This window comes from Panthera tigris, chromosome A1 (assembly GCF_018350195.1).
Source record: "Panthera tigris isolate Pti1 chromosome A1, P.tigris_Pti1_mat1.1, whole genome shotgun sequence".
NCBI lineage: Eukaryota > Metazoa > Chordata > Mammalia > Carnivora > Felidae > Panthera > Panthera tigris.
This window is the reverse complement of record NC_056660.1, coordinates 232837894-232858628: the sequence shown is the minus strand read 5'-3', so window position 1 is coordinate 232858628 and position 20735 is coordinate 232837894.

Here is a 20735-nt window from a genome sequence, read left to right as displayed (position 1 = left end):
ATTTTTGAGAGAGAGAGAGACAGAGCACCAGCTGGGGAGGGGCAGTGAGAGACAGAGACACAGAATCCCAAGCAGTCTCCGGGCTGTCAGCACAGAGACCTATGTGGGGCTTGAACCCACAGACTGTGAGATCAAGATCTGAGCCCAAGTCAGATGCTTAACCAACTGAGCCACCCAGGCACCCCATTGCTCATTTATTTTAATAAAGTATAAAGTAACACTCTGATGTTTAGGGAGAGGGCTAAATCTGTGGATTTGCACAAGCCCTTGCCGTCCTTACGCAAACACTGTCTCACCGAATCACCAGAATTTTTCTGTGAGGTGGCACGGGTTGTTACTTAGACATCTATGACTGGGTAACGAATACTGCAAAACTTAGTGACCTAAAACCATACACATTTATTATCTCACAGATTCTGTGGGTCAGGAATTTGGGAGTGGCTCAGCTCGGTTGGTTCTAACTCAGTGTCTCTTAGGAAATTACAGTCAACATTTTGGCTGGGGGTGTTTCATCTGAAGATTTTATTTAGACGGGAGGCCCCCTTCCAAGAGGGAGGGCCTCATTATTAAGTCTCTCCATCAAGAGGGCCCACTACTTGAGTGACCTCACAACATGGCAGCTGGCTTTCCCCGAGTAAGTGATTCAGGAGAAAGTGCAAAGGGCAAGCTGCCTTTGATGACTCAGGACTCACATACCATCACGTGTGCCATATTAGATTTGCTGGACTCAACTTGTTGAGTCCAGCCCTCAGTTCAGTGAAGGGGAAATAGACCCCACCTTTGGAAGGGAGACGTATCAAAGACTTTGTAGACACATTTTATTTTTTTAAAAAAAAATTTTTTTAACGTTTATTTATTTTTGAGACAGGGAGAGACAGAGCATGAACAGGGGAGGGTCAGAGAGAGGGAGACACAGAATCCGAAGCAGGTTCCAGGCTCCGAGCTGTCAGCACAGAGCCCGACGCGGGGCTATAATTCACGGACCGCGAGATCATGACCTGAGCCGAAGTCGGCTGCTTAACCAACTGAGCCACCCAGGCACCCCTGTAGACACATTTTAAAACAAACACCAAGCTGGGGCACAGGGGTAGCTCAGTCAGTGGAGTATCCAACTCTTGATTTTGGCTCATTCATGATCTCGCAGTTTGTGGGTTCAAGATTCTCTTTCTTTCCCTGTGCCCATTTCTCCTGCTTGTGTGCTCTCTTTCTCTCTAAAAAAATAATAAATAAGTAAATAAATAAATAATAAATAAATAAATAAATTCTGTTCTGCTAAAACAAACACCAAACATTATTTCCAATAAACGGGTTAAGCAACAGAAGCTCGGAATATTTGTTTTATTTGACTGGGGCCATGGTAGCCTCAGAGCTTCTGGCTTTGGAGTCCCTTTTCTTTTTTAACTTTTTTTTTTAAGTTTTAATTTATTTATTTTGAGAGTGAGAGAGAGAGAGTGCAGGGGAGGGGCAGAGAGAAAGAGAGAGAGAGAGAGAGAGAGAGAGTGAGAGAGAGAATCCCAAGCAGGCTCCACACTGTCAACATGCAGTCCAACTCAAGGCTTGATCCCCACAAACTGTGAGATCATGATCCGAGCCAGAATCAAGAGTTGAGATCATGATCTGAGCCGGAATCGAGAGTTGGACATCCAAACAACTGAGCCACCCAGGTGTCCCTTGTTTGTTTCTTCCCCTCTGGCATGCTGGACATCCTCATTAGGGGCATGCCATCCTTCACTCCCCTCCAATGGGTCTGGTAGGTAGCCTGTCCGTTGCTCTTAGGGAAGATTCTTCTAAACACTGTTTCTCCTTCAACGCCGCCATGCCTTTCAAGAAGTTTCTGCTCTAAGGCGAATATCAAAACAATTTGTTCAAAATTTGTCATTTAAAATTTTTTTCAGCTGTCTATTTTAGACATTCTTTTTTCCAGGAATAAAAGCTTTTCCATCTCCCTTCTTCCCTGACCCTTCTAGGTTAGCTTTTAAGAAGATTATGATGTCAATGAATCATTGTCACTGCCCAAGGGATCTTGGGCTTCTCTTTATAAGAGTTTTAATAAACTTTCTATTTTATGCGTTCAGAGTGAGAATTCCTGCCAGAATCAGATACATTTTCTCTTACAGGCAGAAAGCATTAGGATACGAGGAAAGAGGAATCAGGACATCCAGCTAAAGTCCGGATGGATATTTCTCAGTCTGGAGAGATCTTAATTGACGTGAAAATCATGCAACAGAAAAATTCCAGATCTTCGGCTGGAGACTCTCTCCTGAGCTTTCATGTTTCCTCAGCCCTGAATGATGCTGCTTCCTTGTGCGGGAGGGAAGAGGTTTAGGCAGTGTCTCCAAGAGGCTATTGGGATACTGTGCTTGCCTGCTCCCTGCCCCTCCTGTCTCCTGGGATCCCTCTGCTTTTGCTAATCCCCTGTCGGCCACAAGGGAAGGGAGAGCAAGGTAATCCGCACTGTCTTCTAGCTTTCTGTGACTTGATTTCCAAGTCTTACTCTATCGGCCGTCTCTAGCTACCCATCTTGCCTGAGCCCACGTCTACTTTGTAAATCTCCGGGGTTTCCCTAAGATGCCAGTTTCCACCGTCCATTCCGTTTGCTTTGTCTCATGGCGCTGCAGGGCACATAACGGGAGAAGAGACCGCTCGCTCTAAGCACACTTGGTTTTCGCAGCTACAGCCACCTTGTCATCCATTTCCTCATCCCCAGCTTTGGTGAAAAAAAATTGGGGCATAATGTGAGGCACTTGAGAGTGTGAATCAACTCAGGGAGTGCTGTAGATAAGATTTATGGTCTTTCCATTTCTGGATTCTTCTCTTTTTTAGTTTACATAATGTAATGGAGATTTCCTTTCTTTTTTTTTTTTTTTATTAATTTACTTTCAAGTTGGTTAACATACAGTGTAGTTTTGGCTTCAGGAGTAGAACCCAGTGATTTATCTCTTACACATGACACCCAGTGCTCATCCCAAAAAGTGCCCTCCTGAATGTCTGTCACCCATTTAACCTACCCCCCAACCCCCCTCCAGCAACCCTCAGTTTGTTCTCTGTATTTAAGCATCTCTTATGGTTTCCCTCCCTTGCTGTTTTTATCTTATTTTTCTTTCCCTTTTCCTATGTTCATCTGTTGGGTTTCTCAAAATCCACATATGAGTGAAATCATATAGTATCTGTCTTTCTCTGCCTGACTTATTTTGCTTAGCATAATACCCTCCAGTTCCATCCACGTCGTTGTAAATGGCCAGACTTTATTCTTTTTCATTGCTGAGTAGTATTCCGTCGTATATATATACATCACATCTTCTTTTTTTTATTAATTTTTAAAGTTTATTTATCTTGAGAGAGAGAGAGAGAGGCAGGGAGGGGAAGAGAGGGGGAGAGAGAGAGAAAGAGAATCCCAAGCAGGCTCTGTGCTGTCAGCACAGAGCCCCACGTGGGGCACGAACTCACAAACCGTGAGACCGTGACTTGAGCCGAAATCAAGAGTTGGATGCTCAACTGACCGAGCCACCCAGGCATCCCATACACCACATCTTCTTTATCCATTCCTCCATCGATGGACGTTTGGGCTCTTTCCATACTTTGGCTATTGTCGAGAGGGCTGCTAGAAACATGGAGGTCCATGGACCCCTTTGAATCAGCATTTTTATGTCCTTTGGATAAATGTCCAGTCGTGCGATTGCTGGGTCGCAGGGTAGTTCTATTTTTAACTTTCTGAGGAAACTCCATCCTGTTTTCCAGAGCGGCTGCACCAGTTTGCCTTCCCACCAACAGTGCGAGAGGGTCCCCTTTTTTCTGCATCCTCACCAACACCTGTTGTTTCCTGAGTTGTTGATTGTAGCCATTCTGACCCGGGTGAGGTGGTATCTCATGAGGGTTTTGATTTGCATCTCCCTGATGATGAGTGACATCGAGCATCTTTCCAGGCTGACACTGCTTTCTAAGCGCATCTGGAACCACAAACATTCTCTTCCAGCAGGAGGCCCAACGCAGGACGCCCTGATGGGGGAAAGAGGAACGTACGTGCAGCTCGGAATCCGATATGCGTATGTGATGGACCGGCGTCTCGGCAGAAAGCACGATAGCAATTCACGCAAACGGCTGTGACTTGGGTGTGTGTGTCTTAGCGTGCAGCAGCCTGCCACAGGCTTAACCTGCGTGGACAGTCCCTTTTTTAAAGTCGGGGAGAGGCGGGGTCTGGCTGTGCTTCCCTTTTTCTCAGAACGCGGTGGAGGCAACGGGCAGAGAAGAGAAAGTGGGCTTTTGGTGAAGAAGCCGCGAAACCCTTTCGCGCTCCTTCCTGGCTGCTTGGCCTTGTGCAAAACTTGATTTCATCGGCCTCCTGAGCCCTCCTGATGCCACCGTCACATGTCCACACACCGGACACGAGCGTGCTGCCCGCGGCCTTGGTTCTGTTTGGGAATGAGCAGGTCAGCCGACTGGAAGCCAGGAGGTGGGGTGTCGGGCTTCCAGCGCTCGGCTCAGTCGTTGCCGGGGACACGGTCACTTCTGTGCTTGGATCCTGAGGGCCCCGGCTGCCAGGTCCCCCTTCCCACGCGCCTCTCGCCTTCCTGTGCCCCCTCCCGCCAGGTCCCCAGATGGTGCCGGGGCCCCCTCCGCACGGGAGCCCCTCGCCGTCCCCGGCCGCCTCGTCACCAGTGACCAGCCTCAGGCCCAGCCAGACCCGCGCCACCTGCCGCCGCCGTTGGGCGCGCCCTGGGCTCTGACGTTCACGCCCCAGTTCACGCTTGTCCCTCACCTCCTGGCGGGATGTCCTCTCCTCACACGGAGTTCTCAACCCTGGGCTCCTGTCAAGGCTCAGGATGACTTACCTTTTCCAGAAGGCTCTTCTGGACAAGCACTTGTCCAATTGGTATTCATTCTGTCTGTCTGTCATCTCTCCTTTCCTCCTTCCCCCTTCCTGCCTCTGTCCCCGTCATGCACACGCACACACACACACACACACACACTCTCTCTCTCTCTGTCACACACTCCTGCCCACACAGGTGCACACACACTCTTATACATGTTCAGACACTCTCGCACACACTCACCCACTCACACTCGTGCCCACACTCCCACAGGCCGACACACACTCACAGACCTACGCTCGCACACACACTGGCACACGCCCGTCTGTCCATCCAAATCTCTCATTCCACGAGGTTCGCACGGTGCCCACAGCCTCTGTCACACTGATGCCACCGCCTACACCCACGCGTGTCCACAGGCACACACACGAGATGGCTGGTTGGCTTTTGTGGCTTGAAAGCATCAGTCTCAACGTTTTATACGACAGCTCTACGGCCAGAGGTGTCGTATGTCCCAACTTAGGTTTTAAGCGCCTGAAAAGGGCTCCGGTTTTCCCCTCCCCGTGCCTAGCACAGTGTATCTCTAATATACATTGTCAACACATCTTTTGTACATTTATGTTAACAATTATGATTATTTAATATATAAAATATTTAATTTAACTTATACTTTAGTATAGAGTATATTTGATATATACTATAGCATATTTTCACATATATTTCAATACGTATGTTTTGAATTGAATATGTTTTCCTCATGGATCAATTTCATGCCCTAAAGCAGGTTTTCTGAAGCTTGTATTTTCATGTTAACCCCCCCAAACCAACTCTTTAGATTCATTTTCTCTAATCGCCCCTCTTATGGAATTTTTTAAAAAATTTTATAAGTTTTTATTTATTTTTGAGAGAGAGAGAAACAGAGACAGAGCGTGAGCAGGGGAGGGGCAGAGAGAGAGAGGGAGACACAGAATGTGAAGCGGGCTCCAGGCTCCCAGCTGTCAGCACGAAACCCGACGCGGGGCTCAAACTCACGGACTGTGAGATCGCGACCTGAGCTGAAGTCGGACACCCAACCGACTGAGCCACCCAGGCGCCCCTTATGGAATTTTAATACCGCAGATACACCTTGATGCATTCTACATATACTTGTACTTTACACATAATTAGAGTAAGATTTCTTTGCTCTCCCCGCCGCAAACATTTGTTTCCTCCCCCTAAGGTAAGAGCACCCCTATTGTGAATGCATGCTCTAAGAAATATTTTTCATATCCATTTCTAACATCTAAAGTTATTACAACTGGTGATACAGCTTTCATAATTCTGACAAAGGAATCTCTTTAGGTCTTTAGGATACGTTGGTGTTCAGTAGTTTCTCTTCAATACCTCCATTTTCTCTTTCAAGTATTTGAGGAATTTGATCAATAATATTAGGGGTAATTTTCCCGACCTTTGTTTTTTAATGAAAATGAGCTACACTGATCCAGCAATATCCAAGTTTAAAAAGTGGTCCGTGATCAATGCAGCTTCTATAAGTCCTCTGCGATCTTCGTTTCTTTCGAAAGACAAGACTGAGTTCCTGCCAAGGCTGTGTCTGGCTGCTGGTCTGTAATCTCTTGAGAATAATCTGTGACCTACCTGACAGCTTTTCTCTTCTCTAAAAGAGTTTTCACTGTAAAATGGTAAAATCAGACTATTACACCCCAGACAAGAGACTCTCATTTTTCTTTTGCTAGGGAAGATGAAAAGTCCATAGAGCCATTTTCCAGCTAACTACCAAACGTTTACCAGTTTTATATCACAAATCCAGTTGATTTGCTATGCCAGTCTAGTGCCGACAGGCTCCGCAAACTGAATTTAGGGGGAGCAGGAATGATTTGTCTTGCTGGATTTTATGCTTCCTAGAGGTTTGTGCGGTGGCTTGTAACACAGGCGGGCCAGGGGAATCCCTAACTGGGCACTCCTTACATTATTCTCCTTGTGTGCCCAGAATCTTAAATGATTGGGGTCCACTTACCTAACTATATCAATGGTGATATATGTAATGGTGATTTTGTCATTAAAACACGTTTAACCGTTAAGCCAAGGCCTCGGAAAAGATTGGTCTATCTTCTGGAAACAATGTAGTCTTAACTGAAGATCAGAAAAACAAAGCATATTTTAAGGCAGTGACTTATTTCCTAATCAAACTGCTTTGAAGTGTTTAAGGCACATGGATATATTTTAAAGTACCTCACTTTATGAGATCCCTAGCCTGCCAGGACTCTCTGCTGTCTTGCCTCAAAAGTGCTTCACTTTCTGCCTGGGCCTCTCCAAAGCCACAGGTACAGGGGAGTCCATGGGAACCTGTCAAGGGAGAGACACGTTCTGGGGTATTCTGGAAGGCTCTTACACACACATACCCCAGAAAGTTCCAGAAGCTGTTGAGCCTCAGCTCTCTCAGTGGCGATCTTGATGGTGCACCCTCATGTAGACTTTCCCTGATTCCTCCACTGCACCCCCCCTTCCCCAAGCACACACACTCCTGTCCCCAAAGATGACCTCCTAGTAAGCCCCCGGCTCACCTGATCTCAGCTGAGGCTCTGCTTTGGGAGAACCCATGTGGAGATGGACTGGATGGGACCCCTTCCCCACATCCTAATCCCTGGACTCTTTTAGAAAAAGAGTCTTTGCAGATGTAATTAAGTTACACATCTGGAGGTAGGATCATTCTGGATCACCTGGGAGGGGCCTAAATCTAACGACAAATGTTATACAGGAGAGAAAGTCATGTGAAGACACAGGTGCAGATTGGAGCCACAAGCCAAGGAATGCCAAGCACGGCCAGCAAACCAGAAGCTGGGGGAGCAGGAAGGCCTCCAGGGGGAGCGTGGGCCTTGCCAACCCCTTGATTTCAGACTCACGGCCTCCAGGACTGGGAGAGGGCACATATCAGTTGTCGGAGCCACTCTGTCTGTGCTCATTTGTTACAGTGTCTCTAGGAAACTACTGCACCACAGTCAGGAAAGGACTATTTTTATATGATCATTTTTCACCCCATGAACTCAGAATCGATTATTTCCAGGTACACATACTGATTGCCAAAAAAAAAAAAAAAGTTTAGCAATCTGGACACTGCATGGTACCTGCAGACCAGTGAACAGGGTCTTGTAAAGCCGAGTTTGGCTGCACCTGTCATCAGAGTTTGAACAGTGATGAGCAGGTGCACAGGAGAAAACACTAGAACCATCCATTTGGCTCCACCTAATCTACTTTATTGGAAGAGAGGCTTTTGATAAAGCCATTGGTGTGTAAGATTTTCTACTCGACCACCAACAGCGACTCCCAGGACCGTGAAATTCCGGTCCTGTGGATGTGGTACCACAGCTCACTGTTGCAAATATGCATTAACTATGCTCTGGATGGAAAACGCTCCGTAGCGTCTAACATTGGGCAAGTTCTGTGTCTTCTCTGTGCCTAATTCTCACATCTGGAAAATGGCAACAGTAATGTCGACCCTTCAGAATTTGGAGTGGAGGAGATATGACGTATGCTGGTCAACAAGCCTCACAACTGGTAACGGGCTGTCGCTCGTTTTGTTATTATTATTGACAGAAGGAAAATAAAAACAGTGACTCCCGTGCCATAAAGCAGTCACCAAAGCATCAGTTTCCTTATGTGTGAAATTCATACAATAGCATCACCTAAAGCAATTGTGAGTTTGAAATGAGATCTGCATAAGCCACACAGAATGATGCCCAGCACATAGTAGACACTCTTTTCCTCTTAGATATTATTACTGCTGTAAGTATTTTGCCACATGCTGGCAATCGCAGTGGGTGCTGCAGACACAGTACCCCCCGAGCAAGCAAAGTCCCCTCCTAGAGTTGGCCATCTAGCACGGGGGCTGGTCAGCGCCTTGACTCTGAACCACAAGAAGAAATACACATTCTGCACGCTGTTATACACACACACACACACACACGAAAAAACCCTCAAAGAATCAATGTCCACTATTTTTTTTATATGATGCTCTTGGACATTTTTCTCTTTTGCCCATTCGAATCTGTCTATACCATCTGTAAAATGCTGGTTTGTGACCTGCGAGATGGAATTCTGACCCACTAATGAGTCCTTATCCTGAGGCTGGGAACCAGTGTCCAGCAAGCAAGACGGAACGTGTGAGTCAGCTGCATGGGAGCGTGCTCACGGAGGTCTGGGAGGCTCTGGGCACGTAACAGAGGGGACCGTGTTAGTCTGGAGGGTCAGGGGAACTTCCTTCTGGAATGACTTTTACCTGAAGGAGGCAGGATGAGCAGTCAGAGCAGGGACACTGTCTGCACACTGGGTCAGGTAATGGACTCACGAGGACGTGCTCTTCAGGGAGTGACGGAGGGAGGCAGGACAGGGAAGGGAAAATGCTGATGGAAATGAATTCTCCCGAGGTTTAGCCTTGGACTGATCAGGTGGGGTGGCGGTGGGATTTAGCACGACACCACAGAGACGTCCCCTTTGAGGCAAAGTGGCGGGTCTGTGCATCCTCTATCTGGCAGTCTTCGGGGCCTCCTGGGGTGGAGGGCTTCTATCCGCTGAGGGCATTCTAGAAAGCCCTCCAGAAAAAGAATCAAGCGGTGAGCAGGAAATTCTCTTAGCTTGAAGGCTTAGCTTGACGTACTTCTGTGCTCCATTTTTGCATTTTGGATATTTGCTAAATAACTTAATGCCATTAGTATGCAAATATTTCCTCCTGGGCTAATTTTCAGGTTTGGAATGTCATCTTGTATCCTACAAATATCTTCAATTTTCATCTTGCGCAATCCGTCAGCCTTTTCTTCTATGGATACTAGGCTTTGTGACTTGCTCAGGAATGCTTTCACTCACCAAAAGATTGTTAAAAAAAAATCTCATTTCTTTTTGAATCAGCACACATATTTTATCTTAAGTTCTTTATTTGTAGTCTCTATCTGTGTCTGTTGTGAAGTTGGGCTCTAATTTATTTTTTGCCTGGATGTGTCATTGATCATATGATACCATTTATCGAATAATCCATTTGTATCTACTGGTTTTAAGCACTGCCTTCATCGTATAGTAAATACTTCATAGTATAGTAAATACTCTGTTCTTATTAATAGCCAATAGCACATTTCTACCACTATAGTTCCACAGGATGCTATGTTATTCAGGAGGACACATTCTTCCCAGTGTTTTTCTAATGTCTTTTTTTTTTATTATTATTACTAAGTAAACTCTACGCCCAACCTGGGGCTCGAACTCAGAGCCCTGAGATCAAGAGTCACGTGCCTCACCGACTGAGCCAGCCAAGTGTCCCCTCACTATTCTTTTAAACATGTCTTTGCTTCTTGAATGCATTTTTTTCTCTAGTATAGTAATATATATTATATCTTACTCAACATCCACTGCCTTTCTTCCTTCCCCCTAACATATGCCTCCTTACATTCAGTCGCCTCCCCTCCACCAGGCAGCTCATGTTCCTCAGGACGGAGCCCCAGACCTAAGATGGATTGGTGACATTGACTGGGCCCTGAGACTGGCATGGGCACATGACCCTGTTCAGGCCAAGGCTGGCCGAGATGCTTTCTGGAAGCTCCAGGCACAGAGCTGCCTTGTTTCTAGGAGAAAGAGAGCTGTTCCCCAAGAGGTGTTTCCTTCTCACGTGGACCATGTTTGCATTCTGCCGTGGAGCTAGGACAGCAGCTAGGGCAGGTCCTGGTTCTGCACACAGGGGACCAGCATGAAGACGAGGGACAACATCTAGAGGAAAATACAGCCCAATCTCAAAGCACAAGAAACCCTGACCTACTGAAATAAACCTATCGCTGCAGTTTTATCACTGAAATTCGTGATCCAAGGAATGGTCCTTTTCCCTAAACAATTTTGAATTGTCTGTTACACAAATGCAAGAACATCTTAACATAAGTACATACACACTTCAGAACTAGAGGCTCAGGGGCGCCTGGGTGGCTCAGTTACGCATCCGACTTCGGCTCAGGTCATGATCTCACAGCTCGTGAGTTCAAGCCCCACATCGGGCTCTGCATTGACCATGTGGAGCCTTCAGAATTCTCATTCTCTCTCTCTCTCTTTCTCTCTCTGCTCCTCTCCCACTTGTGCTCCCTTTCAAAATAAATAAACTTAAAGAAAAAAAAGAATTAGAGGCTCAGATTCCGTGTGCATTCCCTTTGGAATTTCGATTGAGGTGACATCAAATTTATAGTTTTGAGAGAAGTTACATGTTTACAATAACAGTTTCTGTCAACACAAAAAATTTTCTATCCATGACCAAGATTAGTCTTGGTGTTTTCGTGATTTACTTTCTAGGTACCTATTGTTTGGGAGATCTCATTCAGTCCCATTCATATACGGACAGTTCCCCAATTTTTATCTCCGGCCTCCATGTTGTCTGAATTTGGGGCTTATAAATCTTACAGGCAACTTGTGATCTCAGCTTGGATGTCTAATAGGTATTTTAAACTTCCCATATCTTTATAAAAAAATCTTTTGATTTCTTCTCAAGAAGCTGTTATCACTCCTCTCGGTAAATGTTAGCTTTAACCAGTTGCTTGGGCCAAACACATTGGCTCATTGTTTTCACACCCCACACATTTAGTCCATTAGCCAAGTTTGTTCGTGATATCTTCATGATATATTTCCAATAGGACCATGTTTCATCACCTTTATTTCTATAACTCGAATTCTTTTCTCTGCTTCTACTCTTCCTCCATGCAATTCCAGAATGACCTTTTAAATCAGGTAATGTCACTCCATAGAAAATCAACCTCCTAGTAAGTTTCCACCATGTTGGAGGTAAAATCTGAAGTTTCTTCCTTGGACTAAAGAATCCCTCAACATCTGTCCCCTTACTCACTGACTGAACCACGCTGGCCTCTGCTTTGTTCCCCCAACACCCCAAATGCATGTCTGTTTTCTTTGTAAGTCCTAGAACAGCACATGGAACAGGCAGTGCAGAGTGATAGTCACGGGCTGAGGCAATGAGTGTTCTCCCAACAAATCTTATAGTGTTTGTTGCGTAAATGCTCATGCCAATGGATATTTTACTAAAAATAAAAATTAGGAAATTTTGATTTAAAAAGTCTATCCAAGGGGCACCTTGGCTCAGTTGGTTAAGGGTTTGACTCTTGAATTCGGCTCAAGTAATGATCTCGCAGTTCATGAGTTCGAGCCCCGCGTCGGGCTCTGCGCGGATAGTGCAGAACCTGCTTGGGATTCTCTCTCTCTCTCTCTCTCCCTCTTTCTCTGCCCCTCCCCCATTTTGGCACACACACTCTCTCTCTAAGAATAAATAAACAAACTTAAAAAAAAATCTACCCAAGAACTATAAAGGAAATAATGAGAAGAAATTCTTACTGCATTAGGATGTGGATGCCCAGTGTGTCCAGTGCATGTGGAACCAGGCTTTGTTCACTCCTTTGCTACTCTTCATCCAGCCTAAGATTTCACACTTGTTTGAGTGTCACAATTATCAATTAAATGATCAATTAATGATTAATTCTTGCTGGGCTTCTGGATTTTTTTTCTTTCTATAATACATTTTATTTGGAATATTTCATCGTAAACTTCAAGAGTGATTAGAGTTCTCCTCTCCTGCAAACAATCCATGTTTTGGCCACTAGGTTCTGCCTGTGATTTGAGCTGTTATAACCTGAGTAAATATTCTCCACGGTATTCTTTGTGGTTTTTAACCTCCCCAGACATTAAACCATGATCTCTGCTCTTAAATCAGCCCATTACAGAGTAGTTGGGTATTGTGAGCCCTCATTTGTTGCTCTGTATACCCCGAGGAAGAATTCAACCACACTTATATTTAGAACATAAAGTCTGTTGGAAAAGCATCGGTTCCATTTGCATGAAATCCCTTCTGTTCTGTTTTCTTCTTTATGTTTTAATTACATGTGGTCTTTTAATGATGCTTGTAACTTTTATAAAGGTTTTGTGATACATTATATTAAAGCACTTATGTAGACTGTTTTCCCCTTCCCAATCAGGAGCAAATGACTGCTTTGTAAATAGCGAGGCAGCTATAATGAGTTTTCAAAACATTCTCACCCTACCCCCAACTCTACCACAAAATATATATCCATTTAGAGAAAGCGTAAGCTGGAGTGTTCTCTCTCTCTCTCTCTCTCTCTCTCTCTCTCTCTCTGCTTCTGTGCACAAGCATGTGTGCACCTGTGTGTGTGTGTGTGTGTGTGTGCATATACATATACATGCACAAATGTTCACATTATATTGGGACTTTCAAAACACAGAAATGTAAAGAGGAACGGAAACATCATCCGTTGTTCTACCACTAAAACACAATTATTATTAATTTCCAGTTGTATTACTTTCTGCTTTTATAACAAGCTTATTTTGCCCTCACGTTGTCTATTCAAATTTCCATCCTTTATTTTTTCATTTAGCATTGACATAAATTTTTCCATAGAGTGACCACGCACTTGGGATTTTCATGGCCGCAGAGTATTTTAGCAACTGGGATCAATGACCAAAATGGGCACTTGTCATGAAGAGGTAGAATCTATCACTTGCTTGAGTCTGGGCTGAACCAGGACTTGCTTTGGCCAATACCCTGTGGTTGAAAAGACATGTTTTAGTCTGAGGCTGAGCCTCAAGAACCTTTGCACATTTCCAAATGCACTCTTTAATCCCCAAACTAATGTGCTGGAGGGGGAGAACCGTGTGGCAAAGACCTTTGGTCACCCCGGTCTCCCCAGCTGAGGCACCAGATGGGACATCGAAAACAGCTCAGAGAGCCAAACCGAGAGGAAACTACACGAACGGCCATGTGGAGCCCAGCCCAAACTGTCAACCTGCAGAACAAATGATTTTTAATTTAAGCCATTAAGCTTTGTAATGACTTGTTATATGACAAATATGGTGCAAGATATATATAATTGGCCTAACTAGTTGACTATTTTGAATATTTAGGTTGTTTCTATCCTTTTACTAGTATCTAAAGTAACTTAATGAACATCTCTGAACACAAGTATTTGTGCACAGCTCCAACAGATCATTCCTTCAGTATAAATACCTACAGCTAGCACTGATGAGGGAAGAGGAATAAAAATTTTAAGAATCTTGATAAATTATACTTAATTGTTTTTCAAAACAGTTGCATTGGTCTACATCCCCACAATCCGGGTATGAAATTGCCTATGTCATCATACTTTTGCCCACATGAGACACCTTAAAAGCGAATTAATTGATAAGGTATACATATATTTCTTTGTTCAAACTTGACATGTTATCATTGAGGGGGTGAATCACTTCCACACATATGAATACGTCTTTGCTATTTACTGTGCAGAGCTTATGACAGTTGAACAAAACCTTTGTTTACAGAGTTCTCACTCAGGTGTGGCATGGGCACCATGGTATGACTTTGGGAACGTGCGTTGGGTCCTGACAAACTCTCACAAGGACCACATCCCTCAGGAGAACGAAGCCAAGCTGAACCAGGAGGACCAGGATTTGTTTTGTTCGGTTGGACAGTTGTTTGGCCATCGTGGGTCATTTTGCTTCAGGGACCTAAGTCAGCACCTCTGTTTCTCCTCTCACTTGTGCGCCATTTTCTCTGTCTTGGTCATCAGGGTCTTTCCCACATCCCTCCCCATTTTCCTCAGCACAAGTTGGCTTTTTCCCCGTTCTTTCTCTTCCTTGATCTCAGCCCTGTAATCGTCAAATTATTCTCACTTCTCTGTCATCATTTCCCTCTTCAGGAGATTCTTCCATTCCCGTTTTGCTCTTGCCAATGAGTCACCCCCTTTGAGTTTTATGTTTTGGGTTCTGTAACTTGTGTGATGAGAAAGACGTGTCTTCCTTGAAGATAGGAGCACTTCTGAACCTGTCTGCTTCCTCCATTACCTGGTCCGTCCGTGACATGTGGTCAGGTGAGCAGATCCATGAAGTGTATGGAGATTGAACAAGTGCTTTATCCTCTGAGCCAGGAAGGCATGTGAGGATAATGTGCTCTGCCATCTTGTAAGCTCCTGTAACAACACTTCACGGGACCATCCTTAGACTGTGCTCCTCGTTCTATGCTTGAAGTAGCTGCTATCACGTTTTTTGTTGTTGTTTTTGTTTTCCAATTCATGGTTCATTTACATTTTATTTTATTTTTTTATTTAAAAACTTTTTTAACATGAAATTTATTGTCAGATTGGTTTCCATACAACACCCAGTGCTCATCCCAACAGGTGCCCTCCTCAGTGCCCCTCACCCACCCTCCTCTCCCTCCCACCCCCCCATCAACCCTCAGATTGTTCTCAGCGTTTAATAGTCTTTTATGGTTTGGATCCCTCCCTCTCTAACTTTTTTTTTTTTCCTTCCCCTCCCCCACGGTCTTCTGTGAAGTTTCTCAGGATCCACCTAAGAGTGAAAACATAGCACTGCTAGGAATTTACCCAAGGGATCCAGGAGTGCTGATGCATAGGGGCACTTGTACCCCAATGTTTATAGCAGCACTCTCAACAACAGCCAAATGATGGAAAGAGCCTAAATGTCCATCAACTGATGAGTGGATAAAGAAATTGTGGTTTATATGCACAATGGAACACTACGTGGCAATGAGAAAGAATGAAATATGGCCTTTTGTACCAACATGGATGGAACTGGAGAGTGTGATGCTAAGTGACAAAAGTCATACAGAGAAAGACAGATACCATATGTTTTCACTCTTATGTGGATGCTATCATGTTTTAAAACCTTTGCTTTCTAAACCTGTAAACAGAAGAACAGGATGGCTATTAGCTTAAGGGATGTCATCCTCCTCTTCTGTTCTTTCCAGATATTTCTGCAGGTTAACCTCTTTAATCTCTAATTTCCTCTTGCCACTGCATCAGAACTTTTGCTTAGAATTTGTCATAGGTGCCTTCACTTTTGCCGCAGCAAAAGTTCCTATCGAGGTGGTCAGCAATTAGAAATATCTCCTACTGCCAAAGAACTTGCTCAACAGTGGACTGACACCACTTGAAACACTTACATTTTGTCGAGCAAAAAGCTTTGATGGATTTAGTGTAGATTACTCTCCTGTTCCAAATGTCGGTACTTGATTTCTGCAGTCTCCAGTTTTTCGAAGTTTCCATTTAATACATATTCACAAAGAAGAACTTGATCTCTCTTTACAAGGTCAACTTGGTAGGCTCTTTTGGTTCTTTTTGTTTTGAGATAATAGCAAGTCAATACAAATGGGCTTGTCCGTAAGTGTGAAAGACATCACGGTATTCGTTTCCTTGCTTTATCCTGGGTGTCAGAGAATGAAGTAACCATCCAGGTATGCTCATGTAAGAGATAAAGACCTGTGATTCCAAGATGATTCGACTTGCATTAGGAGGCCTTATGGAAATGAACTTCAAGGATGCTGGTTTCATTTCATAGACTTCCTTTGTCTTTAAAATCCATGGCTTGCTTGTTGGATTTGTTGAAGCATCATCTTTCCATCTGGTTTAACACACCTGAACTCATGCTATAACGATGTTCCCTTTTTCCCTTTGTTTGAAGGTCTGACTTTCTCTGAAATCTTTTCTTTTTCCTTCTATATTTACCATTGAAACAACTCTAGAATTGCAAAGGCAAGTTGCCATTATATGGGTTTCTGAGTGTTTACTTAGTTTTTCAGAAATAAGCATAGAATGCCTGTGAAATATAATGTTAATTATGATCATACCTTTTCTTTTAAGTTTTCATATTTATTTTGAGAGACACCGAGAGATAGAGAGATAGAGAGAGATAGAGATAGAGAGATAGAGAGAGAAAGAGAATATGCGTGGGGGAGGGGCAGAGAGAGAGAGAGAGAGAGAGCATCCTAAGCAGGCTCCACGTCCTATGTGGAGCCCAATGCACAGGCTTGATCTCATGATGGTGAGATCATGACCTTAGCTGATATCAAGAGTCAGACACTTAACCAACTGAACCACCCAGGTGCCCCGATCATATCTTTTGAACTTAGCCAGAACAATACTTTTTAAAATGTCACTGAGGTCCTATCACTAGCGTTTTTAGCTTGGGTGACTTCTCATTGTACTAAAACAAGAAGAGAGTGAACAATCAGTGATCTAAAGACTCATCTTAGAGTGTTGCAGAGAAAGCTGAAAAATTAACCAAAAGACATTAGAAGAAAAAGTGAAGATAAAGGCAGAAATTAATGAGACAGAAAAAAATATATAATATCCATGGTGAATAAAACAAAAGTCGCTTCTTTAATAAGACTAATAAAATTGATAAATCCGTGGTAAAGCAAGAGGAAAAAAAAGAAAAGAAAAACAAGAAAGGAGAGGAGGCAGGGACTACTTCTAGACCAGCACCAGAAATGAAAAAGAGTAATTTCTTGCAGATTGACACATAATAAAAAAGATCACAGGAGGATATTACAAATAGCTCTAGGAAATTTAAAATTTGGACATAACAGACACAGTCATAAAAGATACAGATTACCAAGGCTGACAAGGAAGTTTCTGAGCCCAAATAGCATCACCAATAAAATCTACCCAATGTTTAGCAGAGAAATGATACCAGTTTACACAATCTGTTACCAAAAATTGAAAAAGGAAGTATTTATGTATAGTATAGACATAGTTTTGAAGTTTTTTTGTTTTGCACGTGCACATACAATTAAAAACATTATTTTAAAAACATGCTCTTAAAAATTCTAAATATATAGGAATGTGTGACCCTGCATCACGGTTAGTCAGTTGGCTCCAGATTTCAGAAATGAGAACTGTTTAACCTTCGAAATCAACACTGCGATTCACTGCATGAGTAGAGTCAAGAAGGAAAATAGGACGATCATCTCAACAGACGCAGAAAATGTGTTCTATAATCATCAGTGTTTGTTGATGCTTTTTAAAAAGCCATCAAATGCCAGTAGCAGAAAGGAATTCTCTCAATCTTGGAAAGGTATTTTTAGAAACCACTACAGTAAACACTAGCTTTCTTAAGTGGTAAATATCACTTAAATGGCAAAATGTTGGAATGCTCTTTTCTGACATTGGGATCAAGCAGGCATGCTCACTCTAACCGCTTCTAGTGAACTTTGTTCCAGAGTCCTAGTCTCTGCAGTGAGAAAAGGAAAAAAAAATGATGTAGAATATTTGGACGGGAAGAAATAAAAGTGGGGCACCTGGGTGACTCAGTCAGTTAAGCGTCCGACTCTTGATCTCAGCTCAGGTCACGATCTCTCGGTTCATGAGTTCGAGCCCCACATGGGGCTCTGCGCTGTCTGCTTGGGATTCTCTCTCTCCCTTTTTCTCTGCCCCTCCCTCATGCTCTCTCTCTCTCTCTCTCTCTCAAAATAAATAAATAAACTTAAAGAAAGAAAAGCAAACATTAGCAGATGATGTCAATGTTTGATATCTTGAAATTATAACAAAACCTATGATAAATTATTAGAATTTAAAAGTGTAATGTATTTGCTATTATGTCAATAAACAGAAATTAACAAGTCTTTCCATATATGAGAAACAAACAGAACATGAAATTAAAGATATAAATGTAAAATAGCATAAAAACAGTAAGTTACTTAAGCATTCTAATAAATTATGCCCAGTAATTCAATCCAGTCACCTGTGGGATATGTTTAAGGAATTATGAAGTAAGGAAATGGACAGATATAGCACATTTATATAGAAGAATATTCGATATTGAGAAAATACCAGTTCTCCCCATTATCATCTATGGATTCAATGAAGTAGAATAAAAATCCCAACAGCTGCTTTCAAACGGAACTTAAGCTGATTCTAAAAGTTCTATGGAAATGGGGGCTCCTGGGTGGCTCAGTCAGTTAAGCATTCGACCTTGGCTCAGGTCATGATCTCACCGTTCCTTGGTTGGAGTCCACGTTGGGCTCTGCGCTGACAGCTCAGAGCCTGAAGCCTGCTTCGGATTCTCAGTCTCCCTCTCTCTCTCTGCCCCTCCTCCACTCACGTTCTGTCTCTCCCTCTCTCTCAACGATAAGTAAACATTAAAATTTTTTTTTAAATTTCTATGGAAATTAAGAGAGCCAGCAGTAGGCAAGGCACTCCTGAAGAGGGCAAAGTGAAGAACCTAGTCCGTGGGGTGTTGGGATGATCTCACTGGCACAACATGAGCCGGGCAAGCAAGGGGAGCCTCTGCTCATCTTTATACCGATGAGCTCACTGGTCATCCATGCTGCATGGCTCCTTTTACAAGGATAAAAGACGGCCAAAACCCAACTATAATATGAAGATGCCTACTGAGGTACTAAGAGAATATAAATTCAGGAGACTGGTATGCGTGCAGGAGGCTTCTGGGGGCCCTGAACGTTTTGTATTTCTGGGACCTGGGGGGTGAGTTCAGGGTGCTTGCCTCATTACTAAGCTGTCCGTTATTTTTCTAATAAAAAAAAATCTAAACACAAATAGAAGAGAAAAAGAAAATTAGTAATTTCTGAAAAGTCCCTAGATTTCCGTATTAGTTTCCTAAGATTGCAGTAACTAAGTACCACGAACTGGGTGGCTTAAAACCACAGGAATTTATTTTCTCATGGCTCTGGAGGCCAGAAGGCCAAAATCAAGGTGTGGGCAGGGCTGGGCTTCCTCCACAGCCTCTGGGAAGGATGCTTTCCCTCCTCTCCCAGCTTCCTGCGGTGGTGGGTTTCCTGGTTTGCGACAGCATCACTGCATTCTGTCTCTGTCTGCACGTGGCCATCTTCCCGTTGCGTCTGCGTCTTCACACGGCCTTCTGTGTGTGTGTGTGTGTGTGTGTGTGTGTGTGTGTGTGTGTCCTAGTCACCGTCTCTTAGAGGGACACCAAACATATTGGGTTAGGGCCCACCCTGATGACCTCGTCTTAACGGACTATACCTGCAAAGTCCCTATTTCCAAATAAAGCCACTTCCGCAGGATTTGGGCTTCAACATGTCTTTTGGAGGGACACGAGTCAACCCAGGACAGTCTCCATACACAGGTGTACATTCTGTAATGGGACCAAGTCCTTGCCATTTGCTAGCAGGCTGTGTCTTCGAGCGAGTCACGTTCTGTGTTTAGCCTCTTCTAATAAAATGGGGATACTAATTGCCGGTCTCAGATTTTTTTTTTTTGAAAACGTAATACGTATAAGGATTTAAGCTGCTTAGAACTGTTCTGGGAACATAGTAGGTGCTACATTAGTGCCTGCAGTTCTTTTTATTTATACCTTTATTATTGACGTCGTCATGATCTTTATGGCTCCGGCAAGCCCCACGGCAATGCCGTGGCCAGAGGATGGTATGGGTGGAGGGGAGGCTGAAGGGAGATGTTACATTTACATCCACATTGTAAAGTGAAACTTCCATTCTGGGCAGGAGTATGTGAACCTGGTGTGGCACTGAAGGCAAAGTTTTTATTTCCAGTATGGAACTAGACTGTACCATCGTTCAGCATTTACATCAGTCTTTGAGATACATGGCAAGTGTTTGACTCAATCATGATTCAGTCCGATTTGATCCAGTCCCATGTCCACACAGAATGGGATCCATGCTTGACCTTACGGCACCTGATACCGGACTAGACTTGACATTCTGTGCTCCATCCTCCGCCGGCCCCCTGAAGCTTCCCACCCCTTCCACACTCCCCAGTTTCCTCCTTCCCCTGAGTGTCAGCCTGACCCAGACTAAATAACACAGGTTGGGGATATTTTACTTTCCTGGGGCTGCTCAGAGACATTATCACAGCATCGATGGCTTCAAACAAAAGAAACTTATTCTCTTACGGTTTCAGGGGCCAGAAGTCTGAAGCCAAGGTGTCAACAGGACCACGCTCCCTCCGAAGGCTCGAGGGAAGGATACTTCCTTGCCTCCCCCAGCTTCTTGGGACTCTCGGCATTCTGTGGCATATGGCAGCATTGTTCTGACCCCTGCCTCTGTTCTAGACTTGGACATGTCTTTACGGGGGACACGAACCAACCCACTATGTGGGG